The 17,785-nt window shown below is 48.9% G+C and overlaps 1 protein-coding gene across 4 annotated transcripts in view; it reads left to right on the plus strand.

Moving 5' to 3' along the window:
• The first annotated feature begins 1,464 nt into the window (after positions 1-1,464).
• The window catches only part of Ypel (Yippee-like), a 106,370-nt gene continuing 90,049 nt past the window's right edge, over positions 1,465-17,785 (plus strand). Inside the window, exon 1 of one of the 4 annotated variants that reach the window (XM_069316810.1) lies at positions 1,465-1,504. The gene's annotated coding sequence lies outside the window, so the exon portion shown is untranslated. Of the gene's footprint in view, positions 1,505-2,883; positions 4,178-17,785 lie in introns of those variants that run through there. The other 3 variants (XM_069316811.1, XM_045728418.2, XM_045728417.2) reach the window with 3 other exon arrangements.

Below are 17,785 nucleotides of genomic sequence, written 5' to 3' on the forward strand. Positions count from 1 at the left end.
GCTATGAGATAAAACAGTGTCCATTTATTAATTACTACTAATTTTATTAATTGTTAATAATGAATTCCATATTATATTTGTTTTTTGTTCCGGTAAAATATAGCCTAACCTCGAGCCTAAATTGTTTTCGTACAATTATTTATAATTGACAATTATTTGCATTTACAATACGTGATGGGGTGAACCGTTTAGTGTGTTCAGAGAGGTGCGACTCGAACACAGGAAGAAAGTGAAGCATTGTTCAAGAAAATTTCGAACGTTGAACCAATCTGACATTAAGAAGTTGTGAGTCATGTACCTTAACAACCCGTTCTCATCAACAAAGACCAAATGCTCATTAATCCACCCGCCAGACCCCCCCTTCTTTGTGAATGAAAAACACTTTATACAACTCATAACTTATGTATGTATTTGTCTGGAACAGCGCCTCCTTTACGTCCTGTGCTCGAATTACAACCCGCTAAATCAGCCCGTCCTCCAAAGATCCAAAAGTGATTCCATGCACTCATCAAACCCGCTGTTTATGAATGAAAAACGGTTTACACACGACTCACAACTGCTGACGTTCGAACATATCCGGAACAAGTGCTTCACTGACGAATTTTGTTCGAATCACAACGCTGTAAATGCTTCACCCACGTCCTAGAAATGCAAATAATCGCCAACAGAACCTAAACACCTAACCTATCCTATGCCTATATATACACAATATGCTAATATATTATAATATTAATTTATACTTCCGAAAATTCCCGTTTTGAATGAACAGCATGTTAAAATATATGAATGGGTCTGTGGGGTCGACCGCTGGATGTAATGGACTTGAGTCGAGGACGGGTTGCCTAAATGCTTCATCCACGTACTGCAAATACCACAAATTGCCAATAGAATCTGTTAGGCCTTCAACACATTCTAATATGTAATAATATTTACTTGAGAAAATACAATTTTTGAATATTGGACGCCAATGTCGCTGATAAGAAGAGTCTAGCCTAAAGATAGGTTCAGTTGAATAGTATTTTTAATTTTCATTGGAGAGCGGCGGCCAGATTAAAATAACCTGATTTAGTGTAACCAGAATTTACCATTCCTATGTGGCCTATACAATATGGGGTACACGGCTTCAAACGCCTTATATTGGTAATTCGGAAGATATGGACCTTGGACCAGATTCACGAAGCAGTTACGCAAGTACTTACGAACGTGTACATCTTTCCTCAATTTTTGACGGCTTTGTTTACATTTATTAAACAGTTTACAAGCATGAAAACCTCCCAATCAACTGTTTTTATTGCTATAAATAGCCTCCTGGTGCTTCGGAGCTCATTTACCGTTTAATAATTGTAAACAAAGCCGTCAAAGATTGAGAAAAAATGGACATGTTCGTAAGTGCTTGCGTAACTGCTTCGTGAATCTGGCCCCTTGTAAATAAAGGAAACAAAAATATTGAGTTATCACGTTCAGGTCAGTGGCATGGCGCAGTGAATGATGTGCGCATTACTCAGTAAGTTAAGCAACATCGAGTCTGGCCAGTAACCGGTTGAGTGACGTTACAGGCAGCCTCGTCTTAAAGGCAATTCCGAGAAGCCTAAAACCCGGGAGTGAAAATATGCATGAGTAACGTCGTTTTCATAATGTGATTTGGGGAACAGTACATACATACACATTGAGTTACAAGCAGAATGCTGGATTTCTAGATAAAGCAAGTACATAATATGCCTAAAGTCACTAGCATTCACAGCGCTTTGGTCACGAAACTTTCGGTCAATTTTAACGTTGAATCTCCATCAACGTTGAAATACCTGGTTGATACCTGGTTGATGGGGTTCTGGGAATTCTTCTACTCCCCAAGCCCGGCCTGAGGCCAGGCTTGACTTGTGACTTCCCAGTATTTTGGGCATTGGGAAAGCCTCGTGTGCCCAACGTAGGGTAAACCAGTTTCAAGAAGTTTTGTTTGAATTTGTGAGCACGCAAGCTGTCAATTTGACACGTCTCTTCCTTGGCTGACGGAGTATTTATACAGAGGTCGTGGAGGTCCCCAGTGATGCAGTTAACGTGCTAGAAATACACACTGTATATATCACACAATGTATCAATGATCTGAGCGTTTGTATAATATTGTATTATGTACTTTGCCGCCCAACACATGGAATGCCCTTAGCCTATTGGTTGGTTGTGGGGGAGGGAGGGGTGGGCGTACTGATGATACTAGTGGGGGGTGTGGTGGAACTTGTGGGGGTGTGGGGGTACTTGTAGGGGTGTGGTGGTACTAGTGGGGGTGTGGGTGGTACTTGTGGGGGTGTGGTGGTACTAGTGGGGGTGTGGGTGGTACTAGTGGGGGTGTGGGTGGTACTTGTGGGGGTGTGGGTGGTACTAGTGGGTGGTACTGTACTGTCAGAGCCTGGTTGATCAGTCCAGCAACCAGGAGGCCTGGTCGACGACCGGGCCGCGGGGACACTAAGCCCCGGAAGCACCTCAAGGTAGCCTCAAGGTAGGTAGGTAGGTACTTGTGGGGGTGTGGGTGGTACTTGTGGGGGCTGTGGGGTACTGTTGATACTAGTGGGGGGTGTGGGTGGTACTAGTGGGGGTGTGGATGGTACTAGAGGGCGGTGTTGGGGTACTTGTGAGTAAGAGCAGTGGACAAGTGTGGTACGTCATATTAAGCGTGATGTGGTTGACATTTGAGGGTGTTGTGACCATCGGGTGAGCTAGCTGTATGCGGGTGGTTGTTGACCACACTTGGGTGACATGTGTTGGTTGTCAGGTGTGTGGGGTGGTGGGGTAGACAGTGAGGGGTGGTGCTTGCTCAAGTGCTTTGGTAGGTGGGTCAATAAATGACGTAAATGAGGTTGATAAAGTGTAATTCCCCCCCACCAGTGTAAGCCTTGAATTGTCGCCATTAGAGGCAGTTTGCACCGGCGACTCCGTGATGACTGAGGTGGTTAATCTTTCTGGAGTGCCACGGTTATTAATGAGAGGGATTTAGATGTTTGAGGAGGCTATGAAAGGAAAAAATGTTGAAGCAGAGTGAAGCCGTCTCCCCCCGTGGAGGCGATATTGGTGGAGTGTTCAGCGCGTCGCATCCTTGCTACAACACCACCAACCAACAACAAACCCGACCTTGACTTCTACAAAAACTTTGAACTTGTCCTAGCCCGACCTGACTGTTTATGGAGCCATGCACAGGTTTCGTACTGAAAAAGGAAGCTCCCTGGAAGCAACATGGAGCTTACATTAAGCTTTATTAATAGCAGATATGGTGACAGCTGGCACGGGGCTGCGCCAAGATGCAACAGCCTTTGTTTACCTGCGAATCTCGAGCAACAAACGACTGTCATTCATTATTTTACATTTCGACGCGTTCATGTAACCCGTCGAAGTCATTGGCAAGGCCTGGAGGAGGAAATAGGCCGTGTGTAGGGAGGACAGAGCATGTACGCAGAAAGTGTGCGAGTGGAGCGGGTGGCGAGGGCTGGCAGCCGAGGGAGGTAGCAGCAGAGGGCGGCTGGGGATGGTCGAAGGCTTCAGTTTACATCGCGTTCTCGTCCTGGTAGACTGTGTATACCCTCGGTAAACCCCCCCTCTAGCACTGGTCGATAGTGCAGGTCTCATCACCTGTGGTGTGTGTGTCTGGAGGTGTGTGCTGCGAAGAGAGAGAGAGAGGGGTTGGCAGGAGTTGAGGTGGTGACAGCCATGAGTGCGGGGGCATTAACCTGCACTCTGGCCAGAGCTCTTCCTTGCCTGAGGACAGGCCCACCTGACAAGCGGACTTAGCAACGTCATTTTAAACCCTCCTCACTCACTCGAAAGTGCGTGCATGTGCGTGAGTAACCAAGAGCCCACACCCGCAAGTCGCGCCCATGACCACTACACCAGACATCTCTCTTCTCGGTTGGAATTTTGACGAGTTCTGAGAGACTCTTGACTGTGTAGAGAACCCTCTCTCTCTCCCCCCTCCCCCCCCCCTCTGAGTGAAGAACCACGGCCAACCCGATATAGAAACAGGTTCATTCTGCATTATTTAGTGAAATCTTGTAGTTGTGTAGTGAATGCCGCAGTGAAGAACAGTTTTTAACTGTGAGTGATTTGAGTCAAAACGCCTTCAGAGTGTCAAGGTGAGTGTCGGTCAAGAGACTCCTCCGTCAACAACAACAATCACCACTCGATTCAGACCTTAGTAAGTCAGACACGATTATGTATTTATATGCAAACTGCTCTTTAATGAGAATCTATTGTGTTAAAAATGATTGTAAGTGAGCTGTAGGAGCCATAGAAACCCCCTAAAATCCCCCACAAGAATTAAGTGTATTTGAATCTGAAAAAGTGTATTAAGGCCAGAATTCCCCTCTCACTTAAATCTACCTTCCCCTCGACTCGTTAATTCTTTAGAAACATTGATTCTTCCTTACTGACACACTCGCAATGGTTTCCTCCGGTCAAGATTTGCTGGTTTAGCTGTGGGGTTTTGGGGTTGTAATGTCATTTGTGGGGTTGTAGGAAGTCAATCTTGAGGAAGGTTGTTCGAGGTCAAGCAACAACCCCGGCCACTTGACTTGGTTGTCCTTGAAGATCCTCCCAGATCACGTAATATTGCACAGAAACCTCATTGCTATACACTTTGTGCTTAACGCGTGTAAGTCTTATTAAGTCTTATTAAAGCAGGTCTTATTAAGTAGTTTCAAGTAACGATGTATATGTTCTATAGTTCGGTTAATATTTTACACGGGAAAAATCCACTCTTTTTTTTTTTTTTTTCCCCCGTCGACGTATCTTTTAAGTCTTAGATATTGTATATGTACAATATTTGAATATATTCAATCACAGTGTATTTGGTTTCTAATTAAGTGGTTTTGTTTAGTCTTTTGCCAAGATGTCAAAGTCTTTTTGATACCTTGACACCTAAACAAAGTCTTTTGAAGTCTTTTAGCTTCAAAATGTTCATATGAGTTCCTTATACTGGCTGTCAAGAGATATCAAGTGATGTGCAGGTTGAGTGATTTGTATCATTGAGATAACAGGAGTGGATCTATTGCTACGTCTTGTGCTTGCTATCGAAATGGCATTACTTAGGATAACGATGTATTCAAATGCTTAGAAATAATGTGATAAAATCAGTAGGGAAAACCGTGATTGAATGCAACTTTGCGCGAAAACTTGAACAATGGGATTGTTTGGCGAGAGATGAGGGTGAAAGCTGGGGCCAGACAGCTGCTTTCTCAGCTGAGAGATCACTGTGGTTCACAACTGCGCACCCCACTGACTTCTGATCCACCCCACTGGTCCCTTCTGCCGCCAGAATCCTGATTATCTCAGGAAGATGTTCCTTGTCTCGTCTGCTCCTGGGGGTTTTGGCTCAGGTAGGACTCCTGTATGTTGCTTCCTGCTGGGGCTGGCTTCCTGCTGGCATTGGCTTCCTGCTGGCATTGGCTTTCACTGCGCAGAACAACGTGACTAAGTCTCGCTTTACGGGATTTTTTAGCCTAGTGGCTTTCTTTGTTATGATTCGACGGGCGGGATTTTGTATTCCACGGTTAGGGAGATTCCCCAGACCTGCTTAAACAACTAGTTTTCAATGTTTTTTTTATTTGTTACAAAATTGTGAACGATATATGAGTGTTATGTTTAATATAGGGCGAGTGGCGAGGACTTAGGCCGAGTTTTTGGGGGAGGGTCGACAAACCAAGCAAGACAAGGGAAGACCGAGCTCCCTCACTTCTAATGCGTCATTAATGTCCCTCCCTGTGAAGCACACTTCACGCCTTTGAGTATAAATACATGTAGACGACTCGCTTATTATTCTGCTTAGTCGCCATGATGAACTGGTAAGCGCCGTGCAACGCTAACTTGCATCAGTATCGCAAAAACTACAGCATGCAGAAAAACTCTTGGACTGTAAACAAGTCGTAGGGCCCCAGCTCTTTGTCTGGTGTTTACTGTAGCTTGGGTGTTTACCATAATGTTAAGGTACACTTGAGAGAGTGGTGCTACACTTGTGAAGACACGGCCTTCCTCGTGTGTACACATTCTTTGTTCTCCCGCAATCACCTTTGTTCTACCTTAGTTTGGTTCTATTTATATAACATACACATACAGTGTGTGTGTGTGTATATATATATATATATATGTGTGTATATATATAATATATATATATATATATATATATATATATATATATATATATATATATATATATATATATATATATATATATATATATATATATATATATATATATATATATATATATATATATATATATATATATATATATAATGCATATGTGAGTGTTACTGAATTTAATAGAAAAGGTTATGTCACTGATTCTAGCACGAATCTTCTCTATATCATTTATTCTTCATTTGAGAATGAAGTTGAAAAATTAAGTCTCCGCAATTCATTTTGCAGTTTTATCAGTTTGCCTCACACTACTAGATGCCTTTAGTTGATCTTGCCAACATTTTCCCAAGGCACAGTAGGAAATGAATACCACTTACCCGGAGCAACTAATGTATAACTGAGAATGAGGTGAAGTAAGGGGGGTAGTATGTTGGATATTCTGTCTTGGTCTTGGAGATGTTAGAATGTAAGAGTATGTCAGCTGTTACATAACAGTTGGTTCATATGTAACAACTGTTACATATGTAACAGTTGTTACATATGAACCAACTCTGGTCAGTTACATTCTACCAGCTTCAGTCACAAAACATCCAGCATACCTAGAACAGCAGGTATTGTAAATAATTGGGCTTGTTGATTCAGGCTCACCAACCAGCCTGTTGTTGTTGTCCCCCTCACAGAGGATGCCTTTGTTGTTGTTGTTGTCACCCCTCACAGAGGATGCCTTTGTTGTTGTTGTCCCCCTCACAGAGGATGCCTTTGTTGTTGTTGTTGTCACCCCTCACAGAGGATGCCTTTGTTGTTGTTGTTGTCACCCCTCACAGAGGATGCCTTTGTTGTTCTCCCCCTCACAGAGGATGCCTTTGTTGTTGTTGTCACCCCTCACAGAGGATGCCTTTGTTGTTGTTGTTGGCCCCCCTCACAGAGGATGCCTTTGTTGTTGTTGCTGTCACCCCTCACAGAGGACGCCTTTGTTGTTGTTGTTGTCCCACTCACAGAGGATGCCTTTGTTGTTGTTGTTGTCACCCCTCACAGAGGACGCCTTTGTTGTTGTCACCCCTCACAGAGGATGCCTTTGTTGTTGTTGTTGTCACCCCTCACAGAGGATGCCTTTGTTGTTGTTGTCACCCCTCACAGAGGATGCCTTTGTTGTTGTTGTTGTCACCCCTCACAGAGGATGCCTTTGTTGTTGTTGTTGTCACCCCTCACAGAGGATGCCTTTGTTGTTGTTGTTGTCACCCCTCACAGAGGATGCCTTTGTTGTTGTTGTTGTCACCCCTCACAGAGGATGCCTTTGTTGTTGTTGTTGTCACCCCTCACAGAGGATGCCTTTGTTGTTGTTGTCACCCCTCACAGAGGACGCCTTTGTTGTTGTTGTTGTCCCACTCACAGAGGATGCCTTTGTTGTTGTTCCCCTCACAGAGGATGCCTTTGTTGTTGTTGTCCCCCTCACAGAGGACACCTTTGTTGTTGTTGTTGTCGCCCTCACAGAGGATGCTTTTGTTGTTGTCCCCCCCCTCACAGAGGATGCCTTTGTTGTTGTTGTTGTCCCCCTCAGAGAGGATGCCTTTGTTGTTGTTGTTGTCCCCCTCACAGAGGACGCATTTGTTGTTGTTGTTGTCCCCTCTCACAGAGGACGCCTTTGTTGTTGTTGTCACCCCTCACAGAGGATGCCTTTGTTGTTGTTGTCCCCCTCACAGAGGACGCCTTTGTTGTTGTTGTTGTCCCCCTCACAGAGGACGCCTTTGTTGTTGTTGTTGTTGTCCCCCTCACAGAGGACGCCTTTGTTGTTGTTGTTGTCACCCCTCACAGATGATGCCTTTGTTGTTGTTGTTGTCCCCCCTCACAGAGGATGCCTTTGTTGTTGTTGTCCCCCTCACAGAGGATGCCTTTGTTGTTGTTGTCACCCCTCACAGAGGATGCCTTTGTTGTTGTTGTTCCCCTCACAGAGGATGCCTTTGTTGTTGTCACCCCTCACAGAGGACGCCTTTGTTGTTGTTGTCCCCCTCACAGAGGATGCCTTTGTTGTTGTTGTCACCCCTCACAGAGGATGCCTTTGTTGTTGTTGTTGTCACCCCTCACAGAGGATGCCTTTGTTGTTGTTGTCACCCCTCACAGAGGACCCCTTTGTTGTTGTTCTTGTCACCCTCACAGAGGATGCCTTTGTTGTTGTTGTTGTCCCCCTCACAGAAGATGCCTTTGTTGTTGTTCCCCCTCACAGAGGACGCCTTTGTTGTTGTCCCCCCTCACAGAGGACGCCTTTGTTGTTGTTGTCCCCCTCACAGAGGATGCCTTTGTTGTTGTTGTCCCCCTCACAGAGGACGCCTTTGTTGTTGTTGTCACCCTCACAGAGGATGCCTTTGTTGTTGTTCCCCTCACAGAGGACACCTTTGTTGTTGTTGTCACCCCTCACAGAGGACGCCTTTGTTGTTGTTGTCCCCCGCCCTCACAGAGGACACCTTTGTTGTTGTTGTCACCCCTCACAGAGGACGCCTTTGTTGTTGTTGTCCCCCGCCCTCACAGAGGACACCTTTGTTGTTGTTGTCACCCCTCACAGAGGACGCCTTTGTTGTTGTTGTCCCCCTCACAGAGGACGCCTTTGTTGTTGTTGTTGTCACCCCTCAGAGGATGCCTTTGTTGTTGTTGTCACCCCTCACAGAGGACGCCTTTGTTGTTGTCCCCCTCACAGAGGATGCCTTTGTTATTGTTGTTGTCACCCCTCACAGAGGACGCCTTTGTTGTTGTTGTCAACCCTCACAGAGGACGCCTTTGTTATTGTTGTTGTTGTCACCCCTCACAGAGGACGCCTTTGTTATTGTTGTCACCCCTCACAGAGGACGCCTTTGTTATTGTTGTCCCCCCTCACAAAGGACGCCTTTGTTATTGTTGTTGTCACCCCTCACAGAGGACGCCTTTGTTGTTGTTGTCCCCCTCACAGAGAACGCCTTTGTTGTTGTTGTCCCCCTCACAGGACGCCTTTGTTATTGTTGTCCCCCTCACAGAGGACGCCTTTGTTGTTGTTGTTGTCCCCCTCACAGAGGACGCCTTTGTTATTGTTGTCCCCCTCACAGAGGATGCCTTAGTTGTTGTTATTGTCCCCCTTACAGAGGACGCCTTTGTTATTGTTGTCCTCCCTCACAGAGGATGCCTTTGTTGTTGTTGTTGTCACCCCTCACAGAGGATGCCCTTGTTGTTGTTGTTGTCCCACCTCACAGAGGATGCCTTTGTTGTTGTTGTCACCCCTCACAGAGGACGCCTTTGTTGTTGTTGTCACCCCTCACAGAGGACGCCTTTGTTGTTGTTGTCCCCCCTCACAGAGGATGCATTTCTTGTTGTTGTTGTCCCCCCTCACACAGGACCCCTTTGTTATTGTTGTTGTCCCCCTCACAGAGGACGCCTTTGTTGTTGTTGTTGTTGTCCCCCTCACAGAGGACGCCTTTGTTGTTGTTGTTGTCACCCCTCACAGAGGACGCCTTTGTTGTTGTTGTTGTCACCCCTCACAGAGGACGCCTTTGTTGTTGTTGTTGTCACCCCTCACAGAGGACGCCTTTGTTATTGTTGTTGTCCCCCCTCACAGAGGATCCCTTTGTTGTTGTTGTCCCCCTCACAGAGGACCCCTTTGTTGTTGTTGTCCCCCTCACAGAGGACCCCTTTGTTGTTGTTGTTGTCACCCCTCACAGAGGATCCCTTTGTTGTTGTTGTCCCCCTCACAGAGGACCCCTTTGTTGTTGTTGTCCCCCTCACAGAGGACGCCTTTGTTGTTGTTGTTGTTGTCCCCCTCACAGAGGACGCCTTTGTTATTGTTGTTGTCCCCCTCACAGGATGCCTTTGTTATTGTTGTCCCCCTCACAGAGGATGCCTTTGTTGTTGTTGTCCCCCCTCACAGAGGATGCCTTTGTTGTTGTTATTGCTGTCCCCCCTCACAGAGGACGCCTTTGTTATTGTTGTTGTTGTCCCCCCCTCACAGAGGATGCCTTTGTTGTTGTTGTCCCCTTCACAGAGGACCCCTTTGTTGTTGTCCCCCTCACAGAGGACGCCTTTGTTGTTGTTGTTTCCCCCCTCACAGAGGACGCCTTTGTTGTTGTTGTTGTTGTTTCCCCCATCACAGAGGACGCCTTTTTTGTTGTTTCCCCCCTCACAGAGGACGCCTGTTGTTGTTGTCACCCCTCACAGAGGACGCCTTTGTTGTTGTTGTTGTCCCCCTCACAGAGGACGCCTTTGTTGTTGTTTCCCCCCTCACAGAGGACGCCTTTGTTGTTGTTGTCACCCCTCACAGAGGACGCCTTTGTTGTTGTTGTCACCCCTCACAGAGGACCACTTTGTTGTTGTTGTTGTCCCCCTCACAGAGGACGCCTTTGTTGTTGTCACCCCTCACAGAGGACGCCTTTGTTATTGTTGTTGTCCCCCCTCACAGAGGATCCCTTTGTTGTTGTTGTCCCCCTCACAGAGGACCCCTTTGTTGTTGTTGTCCCCCTCACAGAGGACCCCTTTGTTGTTGTTGTTGTCACCCCTCACAGAGGACGCCTTTGTTGTTGTTGTCCCCCTCACAGAGGACGCCTTTGTTGTTGTTGTCCCCCTCACAGAGGACGCCTTTGTTGTTGTTGTCCCCCCTCACAGAGGACCCCTTTGTTGTTGTTGTTGTTGTCCCCCTCACAGAGGACCCCTTTGTTGTTGTTGTCCCCCCTCACAGAGGACCCCTTTGTTGTTGTTGTCCCCCCTCACAGAGGACCCCTTTGTTGTTGTTGTCCCCCCTCACAGAGGACCCCTTTGTTGTTGTTGTTGTTGTCACCCCTCACAGAGGACCCCTTTGTTGTTGTTGTCCCCCTCACAGAGGACGCCTTTGTTGTTGTTGTCCCCCTCACAGAGGACCCCTTTGTTGTTGTCCCCCCTCACAGAGGACCCCTTTGTTGTTGTTGTCCCCCCTCACAGAGGACCCCTTTGTTGTTGTTGTCCCCCCTCACAGAGGACCCCTTTGTTGTTGTATCCCTCACAGAGGACCCCTTTGTTGTTGTTGTATCCCTCACAGGAGGACCCCTTTGTTTTTGTTGTTGTCCCCCCTCACAGAGGACCCCTTTGTTGTTGTTGTTGTCCCCCCTCACAGAGGACCCCTTTGTTGTTGTTGTTGTCCCCCCTCACAGAGGACCCCTTTGTTGTTGTATCCCTCACAGAGGACCCCTTTGTTGTTGTTGTCCCCCCTCACAGAGGACCCCTTTGTTGTTGTTGTCCCCCTCACAGAGGACCCCTTTGTTGTTGTTGTCCCCCCTCACAGAGGACCCCTTTGTTGTTGTTGTTGTCCCCCCTCACAGAGGACCCCTTTGTTGTTGTTGTCCCCCCTCACAGAGGACCCCTTTGTTGTTGTTGTCCCCCCTCACAGAGGACCCCTTTTTGTTTGTTGTTGTCCCCCCTCACAGAGGACCCCTTTGTGTTTGTTGTTGTCCCCCTCACAGAGGACCCCTTTGTGTTTGTTGTTGTTGTCCCCCCTCACAGAGGACCCCTTTGTTGTTGTTGTCCCCCTCACAGAGGACCCCTTTGTGTTTGTTGTTGTCCCCCCTCACAGAGGACCCCTTTGTGTTTGTTGTTGTTGTCCCCCCTCACAGAGGACCCCTTTGTTGTTGTTGTTGTCCCCCTCACAGAGGACCCCTTTGTTGTTGTTGTATCCCTCACAGACGACCCCTTTGTTGTTGTTGTCCCCCTCACAGACGACCCCTTTGTTGTTGTTGTCCCCCCCACAGAGGACCCCTTTGTTGTTGTTGTCCCCCTCACAGAGGACCCCTTTGTTGTTGTTGTCCCCCCTTCACAGAGGACCCCTTTGTTGTTGTCCCCCCTCACAGAGGACCCCTTTGTTGTTGTCCCCCCTCACAGAGGACCCCTTTGTTGTTGTTGTCCCCCTCACAGAGGACCCCTTTGTTGTTGTCCCCCCTCACAGAGGACCCCTTTGTTATTGTTGTTGTTGTCCCCCTCACAGAGGACCCCTTTGTTGTTGTTGTCCCCCCTCACAGAGGACCCCTTTGTTGTTGTTGTCCCCCCTCACAGAGGACCCCTTTGTTGTTGTCCCCCCTCACAGAGGACCCCTTTGTTGTTGTTGTCCCCCCTCACAGAGGACCCCTTTGTTATTGTTGTTGTTGTCCCCCTCACAGAGGACCCCTTTGTTGTTGTTGTCCCCCTCACAGAGGACCCCTTTGTTGTTGTTGTCCCCCCTCACAGAGGACCCCTTTGTTGTTGTCCCCCTCACAGAGGACCCCTTTGTTGTTGTCCCCCCTCACAGAGGACCCCTTTGTTATTGTTGTTGTTGTCCCCCTCACAGAGGACCCCTTTGTTGTTGTTGTCCCCCTCACAGAGGACCCCTTTGTTGTTGTTGTCCCCCTCACAGAGGACCCCTTTGTTGTTGTTGTCCCCCTCACAGAGGACCCCTTTGTTGTTGTTGTCCCCCTCACAGAGGACCCCTTTGTTGTTGTTGTCCCCCTCACAGAGGACCCCTTTGTTGTTGTTGTCCCCCTCACAGAGGACCCCTTTGTTGTCGTTGTCCCCCTCACAGAGGACCCCTTTGTTGTTGTTGTCCCCCTCACAGAGGACCCCTTTGTTGTTGTTGTTGTCCCCCCTCACAGAGGACACCTTTGTTGTTGTTGTTGTCCCTCTCATAGAGGACCCCTTTGTTGTTGTTGTTGTTGTCCCCCTCACAGAGGACGCCTTTGTTGTTGTTGTTGTCACCCCTCAGAGGATGCCTTTGTTGTTGTTGTTGTCCCCCTCACAGAGGACCCCTTTGTTGTTGTTGTCACCCCTCACAGAGGACGCCTTTGTTGTTGTCCCCCTCACAGAGGATGCCTTTGTTATTGTTGTTGTCACCCCTCACAGAGGACGCCTTTGTTGTTGTTGTCAACCCTCACAGAGGACGCCTTTGTTATTGTTGTTGTTGTCACCCCTCACAGAGGACGCCTTTGTTATTGTTGTCACCCCTCACAGAGGACGCCTTTGTTATTGTTGTCCCCCCTCACAAAGGACGCCTTTGTTATTGTTGTTGTCACCCCTCACAGAGGACGCCTTTGTTGTTGTTGTCCCCCTCACAGAGAACGCCTTTGTTGTTGTTGTCCCCCTCACAGGACGCCTTTGTTATTGTTGTCCCCCTCACAGAGGACGCCTTTGTTGTTGTTGTTGTCCCCCTCACAGAGGACGCCTTTGTTATTGTTGTCCCCCTCACAGAGGATGCCTTAGTTGTTGTTATTGTCCCCCTTACAGAGGACGCCTTTGTTATTGTTGTCCCCCCTCACAGAGGATGCCTTTGTTGTTGTTGTTGTCACCCCTCACAGAGGATGCCTTTGTTGTTGTTGTTGTCCCACCTCACAGAGGATGCCTTTGTTGTTGTTGTCACCCCTCACAGAGGACGCCTTTGTTGTTGTTGTCACCCCTCACAGAGGACGCCTTTGTTGTTGTTGTCCCCCCTCACAGAGGATGCATTTCTTGTTGTTGTTGTCCCCCCTCACACAGGGCCCCTTTGTTATTGTTGTTGTCCCCCTCACAGAGGACGCCTTTGTTGTTGTTGTTGTTGTCCCCCTCACAGAGGACGCCTTTGTTGTTGTTGTTGTCACCCCTCACAGAGGACGCCTTTGTTGTTGTTGTTGTCACCCCTCACAGAGGACGCCTTTGTTGTTGTTGTTGTCACCCCTCACAGAGGACGCCTTTGTTATTGTTGTTGTCCCCCCTCACAGAGGATCCCTTTGTTGTTGTTGTCCCCCTCACAGAGGACCCCTTTGTTGTTGTTGTCCCCCTCACAGAGGACCCCTTTGTTGTTGTTGTTGTCACCCCTCACAGAGGATCCCTTTGTTGTTGTTGTCCCCCTCACAGAGGACCCCTTTGTTGTTGTTGTCCCCCTCACAGAGGACGCCTTTGTTGTTGTTGTTGTTGTCCCCCTCACAGAGGACGCCTTTGTTATTGTTGTTGTCCCCCTCACAGGATGCCTTTGTTATTGTTGTCCCCCTCACAGAGGATGCCTTTGTTGTTGTTGTCCCCCCTCACAGAGGATGCCTTTGTTGTTGTTATTGTTGTCCCCCCTCACAGAGGACGCCTTTGTTATTGTTGTTGTTGTCCCCCCCTCACAGAGGATGCCTTTGTTGTTGTTGTCCCCTTCACAGAGGACCCCTTTGTTGTTGTCCCCCTCACAGAGGACGCCTTTGTTGTTGTTGTTTCCCCCCTCACAGAGGACGCCTTTGTTGTTGTTGTTGTTGTTTCCCCCATCACAGAGGACGCCTTTTTTGTTGTTTCCCCCCTCACAGAGGACGCCTGTTGTTGTTGTCACCCCTCACAGAGGACGCCTTTGTTGTTGTTGTTGTCCCCCTCACAGAGGACGCCTTTGTTGTTGTTTCCCCCCTCACAGAGGACGCCTTTGTTGTTGTTGTTTCCCCCCTCACAGAGGACGCCTTTGTTGTTGTTTTCCCCCTCACAGAGGACACCTGTTGTTGTTGTCACCCCTCACAGAGGACGCCTTTGTTGTTGTTGTCACCCCTCACAGAGGACCACTTTGTTGTTGTCCCCCTCACAGAGGACGCCTTTGTTGTTGTCACCCCTCACAGAGGACGCCTTTGTTGTTGTTGTTGTCACCCCTCACAGAGGACGCCTTTGTTGTTGTTGTCACCCCTCACAGAGGACGCCTTTGTTATTGTTGTTGTCCCCCCTCACAGAGGATCCCTTTGTTGTTGTTGTCCCCCTCACAGAGGACCCCTTTGTTGTTGTTGTCCCCCTCACAGAGGACCCCTTTGTTGTTGTTGTTGTCACCCCTCACAGAGGACGCCTTTGTTGTTGTTGTCCCCCTCACAGAGGACGCCTTTGTTGTTGTTGTCCCCCTCACAGAGGACGCCTTTGTTGTTGTTGTCCCCCCTCACAGAGGACCCCTTTGTTGTTGTTGTTGTTGTCCCCCTCACAGAGGACCCCTTTGTTGTTGTTGTCCCCCCTCACAGAGGACCCCTTTGTTGTTGTTGTCCCCCCTCACAGAGGACCCCTTTGTTGTTGTTGTCCCCCCTCACAGAGGACCCCTTTGTTGTTGTTGTTGTCACCCCTCACAGAGGACCCCTTTGTTGTTGTTGTCACCCCTCACAGAGGATCCCTTTGTTGTTGTTGTCCCCCTCACAGAGGACGCCTTTGTTGTTGTTGTCCCCCTCACAGAGGACCCCTTTGTTGTTGTCCCCCCTCACAGAGGACCCCTTTGTTGTTGTTGTCCCCCCTCACAGAGGACCCCTTTGTTGTTGTTGTCCCCCCTCACAGAGGACCCCTTTGTTGTTGTATCCCTCACAGAGGACCCCTTTGTTGTTGTTGTATCCCTCACAGGAGGACCCCTTTGTTTTTGTTGTTGTCCCCCCTCACAGAGGACCCCTTTGTTGTTGTTGTTGTCCCCCCTCACAGAGGACCCCTTTGTTGTTGTTGTTGTCCCCCCTCACAGAGGACCCCTTTGTTGTTGTATCCCTCACAGAGGACCCCTTTGTTGTTGTTGTCCCCCCTCACAGAGGACCCCTTTGTTGTTGTTGTCCCCCTCACAGAGGACCCCTTTGTTGTTGTTGTTGTCCCCCCTCACAGAGGACCCCTTTGTTGTTGTTGTTGTCCCCCCTCACAGAGGACCCCTTTGTTGTTGTTGTCCCCCCTCACAGAGGACCCCTTTGTTGTTGTTGTCCCCCCTCACAGAGGACCCCTTTTTGTTTGTTGTTGTCCCCCCTCACAGAGGACCCCTTTGTGTTTGTTGTTGTCCCCCTCACAGAGGACCCCTTTGTTGTTGTTGTCCCCCTCACAGAGGACCCCTTTGTGTTTGTTGTTGTCCCCCCTCACAGAGGACCCCTTTGTGTTTGTTGTTGTTGTCCCCCCTCACAGAGGACCCCTTTGTTGTTGTTGTTGTCCCCCTCACAGAGGACCCCTTTGTTGTTGTTGTATCCCTCACAGACGACCCCTTTGTTGTTGTTGTCCCCCTCACAGACGACCCCTTTGTTGTTGTTGTCCCCCCCACAGAGGACCCCTTTGTTGTTGTTGTCCCCCTCACAGAGGACCCCTTTGTTGTTGTTGTCCCCCCTTCACAGAGGACCCCTTTGTTGTTGTCCCCCCTCACAGAGGACCCCTTTGTTGTTGTCCCCCCTCACAGAGGACCCCTTTGTTGTTGTTGTCCCCCTCACAGAGGACCCCTTTGTTGTTGTCCCCCCTCACAGAGGACCCCTTTGTTATTGTTGTTGTTGTCCCCCTCACAGAGGACCCCTTTGTTGTTGTTGTCCCCCCTCACAGAGGACCCCTTTGTTGTTGTTGTCCCCCCTCACAGAGGACCCCTTTGTTGTTGTCCCCCCTCACAGAGGACCCCTTTGTTGTTGTTGTCCCCCCTCACAGAGGACCCCTTTGTTATTGTTGTTGTTGTCCCCCTCACAGAGGACCCCTTTGTTGTTGTTGTCCCCCTCACAGAGGACCCCTTTGTTGTTGTTGTCCCCCCTCACAGAGGACCCCTTTGTTGTTGTCCCCCTCACAGAGGACCCCTTTGTTGTTGTCCCCCCTCACAGAGGACCCCTTTGTTATTGTTGTTGTTGTCCCCCTCACAGAGGACCCCTTTGTTGTTGTTGTCCCCCTCACAGAGGACCCCTTTGTTGTTGTTGTCCCCCTCACAGAGGACCCCTTTGTTGTTGTTGTCCCCCTCACAGAGGACCCCTTTGTTGTTGTTGTCCCCCTCACAGAGGACCCCTTTGTTGTTGTTGTCCCCCTCACAGAGGACCCCTTTGTTGTTGTTGTCCCCCTCACAGAGGACCCCTTTGTTGTCGTTGTCCCCCTCACAGAGGACCCCTTTGTTGTTGTTGTCCCCCTCACAGAGGACCCCTTTGTTGTTGTTGTTGTCCCCCCTCACAGAGGACACCTTTGTTGTTGTTGTTGTCCCCCCTCACAGAGGACCCCTTTGTTGTTGTTGTCCCCCCTCACAGAGGACCCCTTTGTTGTTGTTGTATCCCTCACAGAGGACCTCTTTGTTGTTGTTGTCCCCCCTCACAGAGGACACCTTTGTTGTTGTTGTCCCCCTCACAGAGGACCTCTTTGTTGTTGTTGTTGTCCCCCCTCACAGAGGACACCTTTGTTGTTGTTGTCCCCCCTCACAGAGGACCCCTTTGTTGTTGTTGTTGTCCCCCCTCACAGAGGACCCCTTTGTTGTTGTCCCCCCTCACAGAGGACCCCTTTGTTGTCCCCCCTCACAGAGGACACCTTTGTTGTTGTTGTTGTCCCCCCTCACAGAGGACACCTTTGTTGTTGTTGTCCCCCCTCACAGAGGACCCCTTTGTTGTTGTTGTTGTCCCCCTCACAGAGGACACCTTTGTTGTTGTTGTCCCCCCTCACAGAGGACACCTTTGTTGTTGTTGTCCCCCTCACAGAGGACACCTTTGTTGTTGTTGTCCCCCTCACAGAGGACCCCTTTGTTGTTGTTGTTGTCCCCCCTCACAGAGGACCCCTTTGTTGTTGTCCCCCCTCACAGAGGACACCTTTGTTGTTGTTGTCCCCCTCATAGAGGACCCCTTTGTTGTTGTTGTTGTCCCCCCTCACAGAGGACCCCTTTGTTGTTGTTGTTGTCCCCCCTCACAGAGGACCCCTTTGTTGTTGTCCCCCCTCACAGAGGACACCTTTGTTGTTGTTGTCCCCCTCATAGAGGACCCCTTTGTTGTTGTTGTTGTCC

The sequence above is a fragment of the Procambarus clarkii genome, chromosome 85 (assembly GCF_040958095.1).
Source record: "Procambarus clarkii isolate CNS0578487 chromosome 85, FALCON_Pclarkii_2.0, whole genome shotgun sequence".
Lineage (NCBI taxonomy): Eukaryota > Metazoa > Arthropoda > Malacostraca > Decapoda > Cambaridae > Procambarus > Procambarus clarkii.